The 10571-nt window shown below is 39.9% G+C and overlaps 11 non-coding genes across 11 annotated transcripts; all 11 read left to right on the top strand.

The window, feature by feature from the left end:
- Window positions 1–7140: 7140 nt before the first annotated feature.
- Window positions 7141–7212, top strand: trnaw-cca (transfer RNA tryptophan (anticodon CCA)). Its single transcript has one exon. It is a non-coding gene; the product is annotated as a tRNA-Trp (tRNA).
- A 389-nt stretch (window positions 7213–7601) lies between these two features.
- trnaw-cca (transfer RNA tryptophan (anticodon CCA)) lies at window positions 7602–7673 on the top strand. The gene has a single exon. It is a non-coding gene; the product is annotated as a tRNA-Trp (tRNA).
- Window positions 7674–7831: 158 nt separating this feature from the next.
- Window positions 7832–7903, top strand: trnac-aca (transfer RNA cysteine (anticodon ACA)). The gene has a single exon. It is a non-coding gene; the product is annotated as a tRNA-Cys (tRNA).
- A 157-nt stretch (window positions 7904–8060) lies between these two features.
- On the top strand, window positions 8061–8132 carry trnaw-cca (transfer RNA tryptophan (anticodon CCA)). Its single transcript has one exon. It is a non-coding gene; the product is annotated as a tRNA-Trp (tRNA).
- A 158-nt stretch (window positions 8133–8290) lies between these two features.
- Window positions 8291–8362, top strand: trnaw-cca (transfer RNA tryptophan (anticodon CCA)). The gene has a single exon. It is a non-coding gene; the product is annotated as a tRNA-Trp (tRNA).
- Window positions 8363–8520: 158 nt separating this feature from the next.
- On the top strand, window positions 8521–8592 carry trnaw-cca (transfer RNA tryptophan (anticodon CCA)). Its single transcript has one exon. It is a non-coding gene; the product is annotated as a tRNA-Trp (tRNA).
- A 160-nt stretch (window positions 8593–8752) lies between these two features.
- Window positions 8753–8824, top strand: trnaw-cca (transfer RNA tryptophan (anticodon CCA)). Its single transcript has one exon. It is a non-coding gene; the product is annotated as a tRNA-Trp (tRNA).
- A 159-nt stretch (window positions 8825–8983) lies between these two features.
- On the top strand, window positions 8984–9055 carry trnaw-cca (transfer RNA tryptophan (anticodon CCA)). The gene has a single exon. It is a non-coding gene; the product is annotated as a tRNA-Trp (tRNA).
- Window positions 9056–9213: 158 nt separating this feature from the next.
- Window positions 9214–9285, top strand: trnaw-cca (transfer RNA tryptophan (anticodon CCA)). The gene has a single exon. It is a non-coding gene; the product is annotated as a tRNA-Trp (tRNA).
- Window positions 9286–9443: 158 nt separating this feature from the next.
- On the top strand, window positions 9444–9515 carry trnaw-cca (transfer RNA tryptophan (anticodon CCA)). The gene has a single exon. It is a non-coding gene; the product is annotated as a tRNA-Trp (tRNA).
- A 618-nt stretch (window positions 9516–10133) lies between these two features.
- On the top strand, window positions 10134–10205 carry trnaw-cca (transfer RNA tryptophan (anticodon CCA)). The gene has a single exon. It is a non-coding gene; the product is annotated as a tRNA-Trp (tRNA).
- Window positions 10206–10571: the final 366 nt, after the last annotated feature.

Here is a 10571-nt window from a genome sequence, read left to right as displayed (position 1 = left end):
AGTCTTTGATCATCATTATCTGATATAATTATGAAATGTATATTTTTGTATTTTATATACATTTTATGATGTGTGTAGTTCCTTTGGGATAAAAACAGCACTACACAACTGTTACAACTTTCAGGTTAATCCTCCAATATCAGAAATAGAAAAAGAAGGCAAAATAGGAACCTCAAGATCTCAAAATCATGTTCCAGTTATTTAGTACATCCTCAGACAATCATTTAGTAAAATTGTGGGGTGTATATGTCCCAATTGTCAGGGTTATAGAATTTCAGGCTTCGTTATGTACCAAATTGTTTTTTTTAAATAAATGAAACAAGTTTCTTGGATAATTTGAAATACTAGTATATATTTGAGCACCTGTTTGTTACTCAGAGACACCACAGAACAAAAAAATTGCCCTTGCTGTTCCCGTTGGGCTATTCTGGTACCTGCAGATCGGATTTCCGAATCCCCGTAGTGCACCAGGTGCCCCTAAACCCCACGCGCACATTGATATATTTTTTAAATTGTTTTTGTTTGTTTTTTTACTTCTGAATGTAAGCACGAAGTGCCTATTCAAAGTGAATATTTATAGTGAATATTTATAGTATTTGAATAAACAATGAGGCGGCCTGACGACTTAAGTGGTTAGTACGTCAGCCTCACAGCTATGGGGTCCTGGATTCAAGTCCAGGTCAGTCCACCTGTGTGGAGTTTGCATTTTCTCCCCGGGCCTGCACGGGTATTCTCTGGGTACTCTGGTTTCCTCCCATATTCCAAAAACATGCATGGTAAGCTGGTTGGACACTCTAAATTGCCACTAGGTATGGGTGTAAGTGTGCATGGTTGTTTGTCTCCTTGTGCCCTGTGATTGGCTCGCCACCAATTCTGGGTGTCCCCCGCCTCTGGCCCGGAGTCAGCTGGGATGGACTCCAGCACCCCCCACCACCCTAATGAGGATAAAGCGATTCAGAAAATGAATGAATGAATGAGTATTTGAATGAACAATATGTAAGTTTGGTGGCCAAAAATGGTACTGCAACCAGGATCACATTTTACATAATGCTCCTTAAATGTTATGTTTTGTATTTAGGATATACCCAATTCAGTACAGTAGATTCTACCTTCCTGTCTTGGTGTGTGACTACAAATGCATTTTATTGCCTGTTAAATAGGAGATCCACCCCAGTGTGTGTGCGTTTTGAGTGGGGGTGGAGGGCCGACTACATAACAACACCTCCACAGGTGAGCTCCTTGCTGCTTAATGTGCTTCCACTGAGGAAGTGGTGGTTTTATTTAACACTTCTAAGTGGGAAATGGAAGTTAAATTCCTTTTGTTTTATTCTTTACTGGGTTTATTGGGGAATAATGCTAAAGACCCTGTGGGTGTATTGGCCCCCCCGCTCCCTCTCAGAAAAAACCTTCCTCAGCCAGAGCTTGCTGATTCTTTAACCACGGTTTTTATTGAATGTTGTAGGAAAAAAATCTTTGGATTGTGCTGTTGTTGTGTCCTTTTCTTTTCTCTTGGTACTTCCAAGACATTACAAAGGCAAGGAAACTAGCCTGGGCTGCCCAGTGGAAGTAAAAATGTAATAGTTTGATTTGGTTAAAAAAAAATTAATAACCCTGCCAAATTAATCAATAATAAAAAAATAGTATATTGACAATTAACCTACAACTTTCCCCAATTATACCATCTGCATCATTCCTCTCAATCTTTAGTGTCATTGAGGTATTAGTCCTTGCTATAAAAACGGACTAACCAAGAATAGCTACTGATGGTACATTTAACCTTATGTTGTGAAAGGGAAGTGCTAGAAAACAAGAAACTAATGTGACGCCACCCAATTCAATTTCAGACCCGCCCAAAATATCTGGGCAAAAATCCAGACAAAAGACTTTCTGGCCGAAATGCTGCGATTTAGAGCTCAATTGTTCTCAGCTTGTACATGTGTTTTTACCACTTATCTTTAATCACTGTGGTCAAGTCAGCCTCAAGTCTGAAAGATGAGTTCAAGCCAGACCCTAGCGGTGGTATCCCCCAATTTGCATTGGCTGTTCTTCCAATGAACACCTTCGTCTATGAGGTTCTCCCGTTATTTACTATTTCATTTTCGGGGACTTGAGAGTGACCAGATCGGATTTAAAACCACATGCTAACGTGGCCTAGATCAAATTTGAAAATATGCAACTTGGCCCCTTCAGACCCCCAAGAAAGTGTCTCATTTGTGTAGAATAAAGGCAAAAATAGGAATTGGGTTGCTTGAGCTTTTGGTGTGAGAATAGCAAGATCTACCCGTCTTTAATGAAAATTACTCCACATCAAATTCCTTCTGAATTTAGGTGATATTAATGGGAATACCTTTTTTTCCTCCTTCTTTCACCGAAGCTGCTCCAAGGCGACGCCAAGGTCCTGATGCCAAATTCATTTCCCGTTTGCAGTGATTTCCTGTTGTCATCTTGACAGTCATATTGATAAGGGTTCGTGACAAACAGGTGGGTCGGCCTTTTGTTTGGGGGAGGGAGTGAGCCACACAGTTGTCAAAAAGCATCACCTTGTAGACATTTGTGTGTGGGAGAGAAAATGTGTCAAAGTAGTGTGTTCGATAGTATGAGAGTGTGTATTTTGTTCGCTGTTAGGGTGTGCTTGTGCTATTGTGAATGTATGAGAATTTATGTCTATATGAAAGAGGGTATGTGTGTTTGTGTGTGTGTGAGTAATGTGTGTCAATGTGCGTGCATGCTCCCTTCTGTTCTCAGACCAACCTGGAGGCAGCTGACCTAATTTTTCTTGTTGAAGGACCACCATTCCAGACACGTCACATGATTCTGAATAAGAATACTAACATATTAGTAAGTTTTACACCTAAATACACACCAACAGGCTCTCACAATGAATATATATATATATATATATATATATATATATATATATATATATATATATATATATATCCATATATATTATATATATGTATATATATATATTTATATATATATATATCCATATATATTATATATATGTATATATATATATATACACATATACACACACATACACATAGACCGGCGACCAAACAACCGCACACGTATACATATATATATATATATATATATATATTTATATATATATATATATATATATATATATATATATATATATATATATATATATATATATATATATATATATATATATATATATATATATATATCCTGCGATTAGCTGGCCACCAATTCAGGATGTCCCCTGCCTGGTGCTTGAAGTAAGCTACGATAGGCTCCAGCACCACCCGTGACTTGTGAGGACAAGCAGTACAGAGAATGAATATGCTATATCTACTGTCACTCTCACTCATTCAGTCACTCACCACGTATTGTACATCATGCACATGAGCACTGCAATAGAAATTCAACTTGATGTTTCTGAGATGCTCAACAAACATTGAAAAGTGGAAAAGAGCAGCTGTAGTGCTTGTGAAAACGTGAAGGCTCTCGAAGCCAAAGAATCACAGAACAGAAGAGCTGTGATCCTTCCATGTACCTGCCTGTCATTTTTAAATGATGGCCCACTTCCTGTGGGAGAGGGAGCGCTGTAATAGGCTCCAGATGGACTGCGTTCTGCGTGTTGAACCTACAATACTACCGTCACTACATCAGGGAATGACTTGAACATGTGAAGGTCTATTACCGATGTTGGGAACTTTACACTTTAAATTATTTGCAAACGTGTCGCCAGCATTTTTTTTGTATTTTTTTCCCACAGTATGCATTTAAAAATATATTTATTCATTCATTTTCTAAGCTGCTTACCATCACAAGAGTTACAGGGGGTGCTGGAGCCTATCCTACCCAACTACGGGCATCAAGCAGGAAACAACGTAAATTGATGGCCTGACAATCCCAGGGCTCAAGCAGATTGACAGCCATTCATGCACATACTCATACCTGGGGGCAATTTAGAGCATTCAACTTACCTACCCTGCATATTTTGGGCATTCTGGAGGAAAACTGAGTTCCAAGAGAAACCCATGGAGAACATGCAAACTCCATACCTCGAAAAGGTATACTACATATAAAATCATTCATTCATTTCCATGCAGCAGTCACACACAGCAGTCAGGCTAGCCAAAAAATATGAGAAAGAAATGCAACGGGTGGGCTGTGGGGTGCCTAATTTAAGGATAACAGGTCTAAATAGCTCGAGACAGAATATAAAACAGCCATCTTCCACATCTGAGATGGAATAAAGAGAAAGAACATAACACCAGTGCAGGTATACTTACTAGTAAAGAGAGTGTCCTATTTTTTGTGTCTTGTATCAAGTCTTTTGTATCAAGTATCTTGAGTATTATCAGTGTTTACATAATGTACATAGAGTAAATAATGTCCTTGATAGCCCTTAGTGGGCAACTTTTGACCTAACATGGGTCAGTGTGTTATGGTGAGAGTAATTCAAATATAGACGTGTGTATTCTAAATGTTCATTTAAACTGTGCATGGATTATAAACCTTCAATATATAACAGTATAACATAAGACAAGCCGTCGGTACATTATACCTTCACCACAGGGGTGAGGGTATAACTGAACTCACATCCATCCCAAAGGGACAGCAATTATGAGTTATCATTTTCCGTGTTCGAACATTACTTTCTCCACTAACACGGAAAAATTCATGATTTGCCTTTTTAAATATGAGCCACCATCTTTCACATCATGGTGATTCATATCGTGTCTTGTCTGTGCCAATCATTTTCCTGTTTCAATTTTTTTGGGGTGGCTTCCTGCATGGCAAATCTGTCCTCTTCCTATTTTGGGGAAATCTCTGTTCAGTATGCAGTTTGTCGTACTTGTTATGGACTTCCTACGTGTACGGAATTGAAGGGAAAATGGTGGCTGAATAGGATTCAGTCTTTTTCCATACACACCATACTAGAAAAAGGTCATTTTGTTCTGCTGCTTATGTCACCTCGACCCAGTCTCGATAGCGTCCTCTGAACAGGAAGGCAGGTGAAAACATGCACCTTTTCCCCCCAGCAATGAGCACTTCCTCCCATTTTACCAAAATAACATCCAAGTCAGCGATGCTTTCCAGACCACTCTCACACACCAAAGTGTGTGTCCACACAACACACCAAGTGTCTGTTAATGTGGTGTAATCCAGCAAGTACAGGTCTTGTAACTAAGGGAGAAAAACCAAAGCAGCTCAGGTGAGCATCAGCATGGAAGTTGAGCACATACTCGACATAGTTTGCAAGAGGAATGCATGAGTGTTTTCCCTTGCAGGGTGTGTTTGAGGTCTTCGGGTTAGTTGAGCGCAGAGGTCTGCTTCGAATTAAAAACCACATGCTGCTTGTTTTTTTCCCCGGCGCACCTGGCACCGCCCGGTGACCTCACGTGCCATCAGGGAAATGATTGGCTGATTTCTACAGCTTCCTCTTCTTTTCCTGTGGGCATGACCAATAGTTTTACTGGTGAATCCACTCATTAAACCAATAGTTTTACTGGCGATTCAACTCATAGACGAAATGTTGGTGGTGGTTAAGAAAAAGTATTGGTAGTTGTTTAATGGCAAAATGCAAAATCCAGAATATATGCATAAAAACAGACTAACAGATGAAGAGAAAATAAAGTTGCGTTTTTCAAAAATGTATATTTGTTTTTCTTAATATTGTTTTCATAATAACAAAAATACATGTACATATATATATATATATATATATATATATATATATATATATATATATATATATACATATATACATACATATATATCAGTGGCGGTCCGTGTATTTTCTCGTAGCGCCTTCAACGAATCAATCCAACCCTCAAAAACTTTTATGGCTATAAAACCTCTACTGCAGCTACAGCTGCGACACATAAAAAATCATCAATAATAACCTCATACAATTGAAATATTATTTAGGAATATAGCCATATTTTACTCACCAAAAATCATTTTTAACTGTACACAATATCCATCCTCCTTTCTTTCCTTCTTCTTTTCTATCGCCATCGAAGCTAATGCTGAAAGTCGAGCCTGTCCTGTCGTATTTCTGGCATACGTTTTTATTCGATTTAGTGCTGAAAATGTTCGTTGCTGGTTGCGACAGGCTTGCTTGCTTTGGAGGTGTCTGACCTTTCGTAATGATGTCCAGCTATTTTTCTTGAAAAGTCCGTCTTGAAAATGGCTTTGCCAGCAAATCTGCAACCAAATCCATTTGTTTTCCTCCGTCGGCCATTGTGAATTGAGTTTGCTCACTCTGGCTGGCTCACTCTGGCTTTGGCCCGCCTACTCTTTCACTAGCCAATCAAAGTTGGTGAAAGCGATGACGTATCCCTACGACTACGAGAAGGCAATGACGTATCCCTACGCCTGCGAGAAAGCTTTGTGGTGTTGCACACTCGAAATCTGATTGGTTAAAGCAACAGTCTTATCGACGCTTGTTTAATGCAGCAAAGCCTGAAGAACTGATTGTGAAGGCCTTGAGGCAGATTTGGCAACAAATAATGGCTGAAATGTGATTGGTTAAATGCTTCAATATGAAAACACACATCTGGAAGAAGTGCAGCCAGGGGGAAACACAATGGAAGGAAGCTAACAGACAATTTGGAATTATTTTGTAAGTATTGATGGACAAAATATAATATATGATACAGATATTTCGTAGGCCATTTTATATATATATATATATATATTATGAACTGCTTTATTATCACTAGGGTCAGCACCCACCGCGACCTTTTGTGGCTTGAAGATGAGCAGGTAGTGTGATCAAATCACATGAGGGTCAATCTCAGCACAGGTCGCATTTCCTGTAGATATTTGGACACATGGAGCTGAGTAGCTTGTCTGAAACTTGATGTTCTAATGTCTCAAGCACTTTGTTGTAATCTTCTGCACAATCAAAATTCATGCAGAATGTTTATTGTTGTAGGTAGTCTATAGCCTTGATATCAGGACCTTGTGGTGCAATGGTAGCATGTCAGGGTCAAATTCTGCCTAGGTTGTACTTCTTGGAGACAAGATGTAGTATAACTTATCTGGAACTTGATGTTCTCATGTCTCAAGGCACTTTATTGCAATCTTCGATGTTACCAAAATTCAGGCTGAATGTTTATTGTTGTAGGCAGTCTATAGCCTTGATATCAGGACCTTGTGGCACAATGGTAGCGCGTCTGACTCCAGATCAGAAGGTTGCGTGTTCAAATCACGTCAGGGTCAATCTCTGCCTAAGTTGTATTTCCTGGGGACAAGATGTGGTCTAACTTGTTTGAATCTTGAGGTTCTCATGTCTCAAGGCACTTTGTTGCATTCTTCTATGCAACCAAAATTCAGGCAGAATGTTTATTGTTGTAAGTAGTCTATTACCTTGATATCAGGACCTTGCGGCGTGATGGTAGCGTGTCTGACTCCAGATCAGAAGGTTGTGTGTTCAAATCACGTCAGGGTCAATCTCTGCCTACATTGTATTTCCTGGAGACATGATGTGATGTAACTTATCTGAAACTTGATGTTCTCCTGTCTCAAGGCACTTTATTGCAATCTTCTACGCAACCAAAATTTCAGGCAGAATGTTTATTGTTGTAGGTAGTCTATAGCTTTGATATCAGGACCTTGTGGCGCAATGGTAGCGCGTCTGACTCCAGATCAGAAGGTTGCGTGTTCAAATCACGTCAGGGTCAATCTCTGCCTAAGTTGTATTTCCTGAGGCCAAGATGTGGTCTAACTTATTTGAATCTTGATGTTCTCATGTCTCAAGGCACTTTATTGCAATCTTCTATGCTACCAAAATTCAGGCTGAATGTTTGTTGTTGTAGGCAGTCCATAGCCTTGCTATCAGGACCTTGTGGCGCAATGGTAGCGCGTCTAACTACAGATCAGAAGGTTGCGTGTTCAAATCACGTCAGGGTCAATCTCTGCCTAGGTTGTATTTCCTGGGGACAAGATGTGGTATTACTTATTTGAATCTTGATGTTCTCATGTCTCAAGGCACTTTGTTGCATTTTCTATGCTACCAAAATTCAGGTTAAATGTTTATTGTTGTAGGCAGTCTATAGCCTTGATATCAGGACCTTGTGGCGCAATGGTAGCGCGTCTGACTCCAGATCAGAAGGTTGCGTGTTCAAATCACGTCAGGGTCAATCTCTGCCAAGGTTGTATTTCCTGCAGACAAAATGTGGTCTAACTTATTTGAATCTTGATGTTCTCATGTCTCAAGGCACTTTATTGCAATATTCTATGTTACCAAAATTCAGGCTGAATGTTTATTGTTGTAGGCAGTCTATAGCCTTGATATCAGGACGTTGTGGCGCAATGGTAGCGCGTCTGACTCCAGATCAGAAGGTTGCGTGTTCAAATCACGTCAGGGTCAATCTCTGCCTAGGTTGTATTTCCTGGAGACAAAATGTGGTCTAACTTATTTGAATCTTGATGTTCTCATGTCTCAAGGCACTTTGTTGCAATCTTCTATGCTACCAAAATTCAGGCAGAATGTTTATTGTTGTAGGTAGTCTATAGCTTTGATATCAGGACCTTGTGGCGCAATGGTAGCGCGTCTGAGTCCAGATCAGAAGGTTGCGTGTTCAAATCACGTCAGGGTCAATCTCTGCCTAAGTTGTATTTCCTGGGGACAAGATGTAGTCTAACTTGTTTGAATCTTGAGGTTCTCATATGTCTCAAGTCACTTTGTTGCATTCTTCTATGCAACCAAAATTCAGGCAGAATGTTTATTGTTGTAAGTAGTCTATTACCTTGATATCAGGACCTTGTGGCGTGATGGTAGCGTGTCTGACTCCAGATCAGAAGGTTGTGTGTTCAAATCACGTCAGGGTCAATCTCTGCCTACATTGTATTTCCTGGAGACATGATGTGATATAACTTATCTGAAACTTGATGTTCTCCTGTCTCAAGACACTTTATTGCAATCTTCTACGCAACCAAAATTTCAGGCAGAATGTTTATTGTTGTAGGTAGTCTATAGCTTTGATATCAGGACCTTGTGGCGCAATGGTAGCGCGTCTGACTCCAGATCAGAAGATTGCGTGTTCAAATCACGTCAGGGTCAATCTCTGCCTAAGTTGTATTTCCTGAGGCCAAGATGTGGTCTAACTTATTTGAATCTTGATGTTCTCATGTCTCAAGGCACTTTATTGCAATCTTCTATGCTACCAAAATTCAGGCTGAATGTTTGTTGTTGTAGGCAGTCCATAGCCTTGATATCAGGACCTTGTGGCGCAATGGTAGCGCGTCTGACTCCAGATCAGAAGGTTGCGTGTTCAAATCACGTCAGGGTCAATCTCTGCCTAGGTAGTATTTCCTGGAGACAAGATGTGTTATAAATTATCTGGAACTTGATGTTCTCATGTCTCAAGGCACTTTATTGCAATCTTCTATGCTACCAAAATTCAGGTTAAATGTTTATTGTTGTAGGCAGTCTATAGCTTTGATATCAGGACCTTGTGGCGCAATGGTAGCGCGTCTGACTCCAGATCAGAAGGTTGCGTGTTCAAATCACGTCAGGGTCAATCTCTGCCAAGGTTGTATTTCCTGCAGACAAAATGTGGTCTAACTTATTTGAATCTTGATGTTCTCATGTCTCAAGGCACTTTGTTGCAATCTTCTATGCTACCAAAATTCAGGCAGAATGTTTATTGTTGTAGGTAGTCTATAGCTTTGATATCAGGACCTTGTGGCGCAATGGTAGCGCGTCTAACTCCAGATCAGAAGGTTGCATGTTCAAATCATATCGTGGTGAATCTCTGCCTAGGTTGTAATTCCTGGGGACAAAATGTGGTATAACTTATTTGAATCTTGATGTTCTCATGTCTCAAGGCACTTTGTTGCATTCTTCTATGCAACCAAAATTCAGGCAGAATGTTTATTGTTGTACGTAGTCTATTACCTTAATATCAGGATCTTGTGGTGCAATGGTAGTGTGTCTGACTCCAGATCAGAAGGTTGTGTGTTCAAATCATGTCAGGGTCAATCTCTGCCTAGGTTGTATTTCCTGGAGACAAGATGTGGTATAACTTATTTGAATCTTGATGTTCTCATGTCTCAAGGCACTTTATTGCAATATTCTATGTTACCAAAATTCAGGCTGAATGTTTATTGTTGTAGGCAGTCTATAGCCTTGATATCAGGACCTTGTGGCGCAATGGTAGCGCGTCTGACTCCAGATCAGAAGGTTGCGTGTTCAAATCACGTCAGGGTCAATCTCTGCCTAAGTTGTATTTCCTGGGGCCAAGATGAGGTCTAACTTATTTGAATCTTGATGTTCTCATGTCTCAAGGCACTTTGTTGCAATCTTCTATGCTACCAAAATTCAGGCAGAATGTTTATTGTTGTAGGTAGTCTATAGCTTTGATATCAGGACCTTGTGGCGCAATGGTAGCGCGTCTAACTCCAGATCAGAAGGTTGCATGTTCAAATCATATCGTGGTGAATCTCTGCCTAGGTTGTAATTCCTGGGGACAAAATGTGGTATAACTTATTTGAATCTTGATGTTCTCATGTCTCAAGGCACTTTGTTGCATTCTTCTATGCAACCAAAATTCAGGCAGAATGTTTATTGTTGTACG

The sequence above is a fragment of the Stigmatopora argus genome, chromosome 12 (assembly GCF_051989625.1).
Source record: "Stigmatopora argus isolate UIUO_Sarg chromosome 12, RoL_Sarg_1.0, whole genome shotgun sequence".
Classification (NCBI taxonomy): domain Eukaryota; kingdom Metazoa; phylum Chordata; class Actinopteri; order Syngnathiformes; family Syngnathidae; genus Stigmatopora; species Stigmatopora argus.
The sequence above is the reverse complement of the archived record's forward strand: the minus strand, read 5'-3'. Positions and strand labels throughout refer to the sequence as shown.